The sequence below is a fragment of the Palaemon carinicauda genome, unplaced genomic scaffold, assembly GCF_036898095.1.
Source record: "Palaemon carinicauda isolate YSFRI2023 unplaced genomic scaffold, ASM3689809v2 scaffold235, whole genome shotgun sequence".
NCBI lineage: Eukaryota > Metazoa > Arthropoda > Malacostraca > Decapoda > Palaemonidae > Palaemon > Palaemon carinicauda.
In genome coordinates this window covers 145196-150805 of record NW_027169976.1, presented here as the reverse complement: position 1 = coordinate 150805, position 5610 = coordinate 145196, and positions in this window count along the sequence as shown.

Below are 5610 nucleotides of genomic sequence, written 5' to 3'. Positions count from 1 at the left end.
CAGCACATTTTGCAGTATATATTTTTTTAATTACTCTAACAGCCTTAATTTTTGTCATAGAGAGGTCAGGTTGGTCTCATTCTCTTGGAAAATGCCTGAATTTTCTCAAAAAATTATAAAAAAATATGAAAAAAAAAATCTATAGCATTTTTTTGCAAGGACGTACAGGTACGTCCATTAGGGTAAAGGGATGGCTTTTGTGAGACGTACCAGTACGTCCTTTGGGCGTAAAAGGGTTAATACTCTCCTTTAGCTACTGTTACTTTTTATCCCATCATTCTAATTTTTGTCTTTCTTAAAGTTGGTTGTCATATTCACTGCTGATTTTATTGTTGTTGCTTTTAAAACTGTAATGCAAATACTTATGGCAAAATATGACAAAAGTTGGTAAAATTTGAGTACTGTACCTCAGATCAACCTTCATCTACCAAAGTCTTGAATCTAGTACATTTTAATCCAAACAGTTATGATACCACAATTGATTGGATGGGTGTTAAGTGCTGGTGCCAAATACAGACAGTCCCCGAAATATGAACTAGATTCACTCTATAGTCTACGTCAGCACAGTTGCTATCCACTTCTGGTGTTAAATGTTTACCTTGGTATAGGTAGTAGGTTGGCCAGGGCACCAGCCCCCCGTTGAGATACTACCGCTACAGAGTTATGGGTCTTTTGACTGGCCAGACAGTACTACATTGGATCCTTCTCTCTGGTTACGGTTCACTTTACATTTGCCTACACATACACAAATAGTCTGGCATATTTTTTACAGATTCTCCTCTGTCCTCATAAACCTGACGACACTGAGATTACCAAACGATTCTCCTTCACCTAAGGGGTTAACTACTGTACTCTAATTGTTCAGTGGCTACTCTCCTCTTGGTAAGGGTAAAAGGGACTCTTCTGGAGAAGGACACTCCAAAATCAAGCCATTGTTCTCTAGTCTTGGGTAGTAAGGAAGGTATTTCCTATTTTCCAATTGAATGTTTATAAAAACACTTTTAAAGACAGTAGAAATTAGCATTCTATACACAATACAGTACTGTAATACAGTAAATGAAATGTAAAAATAAATACTATTGTTACTAATTCTATCATAATAACTACTACTTGTACTACTAATAATCACTACAATAATAAATAAAATAACAATGAAAGAAACTAAAATATACTGTACCATTTGTGAATCCACAATATATGAGAGAGAGAGAGAGAGAGAGAGAGAGAGAGAGAGAGAATTTCCCAGTTTCCAACGATATCTTGAATAATTTAGTACTTAAAGGTAACAACAAGATAACATTGATAGGAATTGAAATTTTCCCAGTTATCAACCAACGACAGCACTGTATAGCCTAGCTCTTTTTTAACTACTGTATTGATGACATATGTTTCCTATTACATTACTATTCAACTTTTTATTATATTGCTTACTTCCGATGCATCGCCAGTATTTTCATTAAATTTACACTTTGGAGGCAATGTATTTACAGTAAATACAAGGAAAATATGGGACACGGCTTTTAGCATAGGTTGGGTGGGTTTTTTAAGTTAGCTTCTCCCGTCGTACTCGTAGGTAAGGAAACTGTTGTGTAAGGGGGGTGGGGGGGGGGTGAAGCCCCCTGGGTAAGGATACGGCTTTTAGCATAGGTTAGGTGGGTTTTTTAAGTTAGCTTCTCCCGTCGTACTCGTAGGTAAGGAAACTGTTGTGTAAGGGGGGTGGGGGGGGGTGAAGCCCCCTGGGTAAGGATACGGCTTTTAGCATAGGTTAGGTGGGTTTTTTAAGTTAGCTTCTCCCGCCAAAATCGTTGTTAGAACGACGGCCACAGTTCAGAATATTCACGTTTTCTACAGGATCTGGCCGTCACACTACAAACGCTCCGAAAATATTAAACCAAAATACAGCACTGATAGAAAGAAAATTCAATTCAACCTTGCAGCAGGTTCAAGACAATTATGATGTCACAGGCTTCTTTTAACTGATGTCACATACTGCCAGCATTCCTTAATCAGGTACCTTTGTAATTAAATCGTATCAACCCTTTAAATCCCAAAGGCCATATTCTGAGTTAAGGAAGATTTATACTCCTTTCAGCCTCATATAAGGTACCGGTAACTTATAGCCAGTACATTGAGGTGTTTTTTCATTATTATTTAGCCTAGCAGTACCAGCTGAACTCGGTTGAGTCACTTGTCAGGCTGGGAGGAACGTAGAGAGGAGAGGTCCTCTTTTTTTGTTTCATTTGTTTGATGTCGGCTAGCCCCGAAAATTGGGGGAAGTCTACATGTCAATGGAAAGGATATCTATTCAACTAAACAATATAAAATATTCGAAATTTGTAGCCCTTATAGTTTTAGAGCTAATATAAGTCACGTAAGATCAGAAAATGGGTCTGGGGCTTGAGTGATACTGTATATTCTATTGTGCCAAGGTGGGACAGAAATGATTAACCCTTTTACCCCCAGGCTCTTTGGAAATTTCCAACCCTTAACCCCCAGGCTATTTGGAAATTTCCAACCCTTAACCCCCAGGGGGTTATTTTTTTCCCCAGCACATTTTGCAGTATATTTTTTTTAAATTGCTCTAACAGCCTTAATTTTTGTCATAGAGAGGTCAGGTTGGTCTCATTCTCTTGGAAAATGCCTAAATTTTCTCAAAAAATTATCAAAAATATGAAAAAAATAATTTTTATAACATTTTTTTGCAAGAACGTACCGGTACGTCCATGGAGGTAAAGGGATGGCTTTTGTGAAACGTACCAGTACGTCCTTTGGGGGTAAAAGGGGTTAATACCATAAAAGAAGCTTTGCATTAAAATCATGTTAGTGCTGTACAGTACTAGGCTGTTCCACTATCATCATTTTCAAATGCACTTTCACACCTACAATACAGTATCTTCTTTTTACTGGTCGATGAGCTTGGGTAGGGTACTGACTTTCCAGTCTTTGCTTTGATATTTCCTATTTTTCTCTCATGCTTGAGGGTATACTCGGACACACTGTTCTATCTTATTTTATTCCTCTTCTTATTTTGAAGTTTTTATAGTTTATATCATCATCATCATCATCATCAGCTTCTACGCCTATTGACGCAAAAGGCCTCGGTTAGATTTCACCAGTCGTCCCTATCTTGAGCTTTTAATTCAATACTTCTCCTTTCATCATCTACTTCGGGCTTCATACTCCTCAGCCATGTAGACCTGGGTCTTCCAATTCTTCTAGTGCATTGTGGAACCCAGCTGAATGTTTGGAGAAATAATCTCTCTTGGGGAGTGCAAAGTGTGTGCCATAACCATCTCCATCTACTCCTCATCATGATCTCGTCCACATATGGCACTCGAGTAATCTCTCTCATAGTCTCATTTCTAATCATGCCCTGCCATTTAACTCTCAATGTCCTTCTGGGGGCTTTAGTCTCAAATCTACTAAATCTATTGGAGACTGTTTCATTGTCATACCATGACTCATGTCCATAGAGTAAAACCAATCTCACTAGACTGATATATAGTCAGATTTTTTTATGTAATTTCAGCCGATTTGATTTCCAAATTTTACTTAACATAGAAATAAATTAATTTCTTGTTTTCTTCACTAAACAAAAATTTAGGAAATCCAACTAATTGAATTCAAAGGTTACTAGACCACGAACCCAGCGCATAATTCTATCAAAATAACTATTCAAAATCACCATGCTATCAGACCACATCTCCAGCATCCATTATAGCCTCCAAAGATCACGAATCATGACATGTTAAACAGGACTCTATATAAAACTGTTTAGCAAATACAGATTTGATAAGCCATCAAGGTCTCTAAAAGGAGGTCGCCTTGGAGTATGCGATGCTCTTCTTACAATCTCCATTGCTGTAAATAGATACCTTGATTGCGGTCAGGTTTGTATGATTGGCCTTGATTTTAGTGATGACTCTGACTGTGGTAATCATGAGGACTTTGTCTTCAAACTCAAACTGCTCTGATTATATGCCTCTTTTCTTAGCACCATTACTGAATTTTTAAGTAATAGATTGCAGAGTAGTTGCTGATGGGTACCATACTGAATATAGGAATGTGCCATCTGGTGTTCCTCAGGGTCATGTTCTTGGCCTATTACTTTTCATACTATGTACACATGATATACGGTTTGGCCTAGAAAACATGCTTGTTGCTTCAATTCCATTTGCTGAATGTATACCTGGGATTGCTGAATGTCTTAATAGAGACCTAGATAAAATTAGTGTATGGTACAAATTTGTACGATCCTACTCTATGAAATTAGTGTATGGTATGTGTACGATCCTCCTCTATACTTTTTTCGTGGGAAAAAAAAAGAAGACGGATATAAGGCTCGGTTGCAATTTCCCCTATGGTTTATATGCATATACCATGTACTACGCAAGACTTTATTGCAGATCCAAACTAGGAACGGAGTTTAATGAAACATTCACCTTGAGTACATCAGGTACTATATGCTAAAACTCTTTGGCTTCAGTTACACTGCTGTAAACTTTCCATCCACTCCTTTTAATCTCTTACTGCTTCCTGTTCCCCCTTCCAAAATTTTACCATGCATCCAAAGTCAGTTCTCAATCAAAAACAAATATCTGGGCATAATTTAAGAAAGTATGTAGACTCATTAGTTTTGTTTATCTAATCTACTTGTAAGGATACATGTCCTTCACCTTCATTCATAATCTAAAAATCAAAATCATATTCAAAGAAAGGGATGAAGTACAGTATGGAATAACAATATGGTAAAAATCAAAACTAAATTTTCCTAGCACAACTTTGTAAATCCAAATTATGAAAATAAGATCAAACTAATGGCATTCTGGTGTTCACCCTAACCATAATAAAAGGAATGGAAGCTAAAGCTTTACTTTTGAAAGATCAGAAATTCAATGAAAAGTTACGATCCTTATGTTACTGTAGTCATAAAAAACAGCAAGTAAAATAGTTCCTTTTCTTTCTCTTTTGTACTATATCTACACTACTTTAAATTAACGTAAAAACTATAGTCAATTCTTTTTAATGAGGCTGATTTGCACAGACTCGCAGAGGTGCCCTTTTAGCTTGGAAAAGTTCCCTGAAAGCTGATTGGTTGGACAAGATAACTCTAACCAATCGGAGACCAGGAAACTTTTCCGAACTAAAAGGGCACCGCTGCGAGTCAGTGCAAATGCACTTCATTAAAAAAAATTTAGTATAGTGTCAATATAAAATAAATTTTGATGATCATGTTAATGAGGCCTTTAATCAAATACTACTGATTGGAACTACATCCTACTTTTAAAGTGAAAAAAAAAATAACTTCAAACTTACTGGCTAAGCAAATTCTTGATAGGGTCCAATCTACAGGTGGAACATAATCTATCTTAACAAGAGGTGCTTTTCTCACTGACAGGTACTGGTCTTTTCTTCAAGATTCTTTTCAGACTCAAAACCATACAAACACATCACAGCTTGCCACATCACAGTTGAAAATGCAATACCCAACACCTAAAAAATCAGCAATATCGCTTCACGTGAGTTGACGAAGTAAAAGAAAATTTCATTTGACTATAACTTACAAAATACAAGAGGATTACCAAAGTGCAATTCAAGGACACAACAATC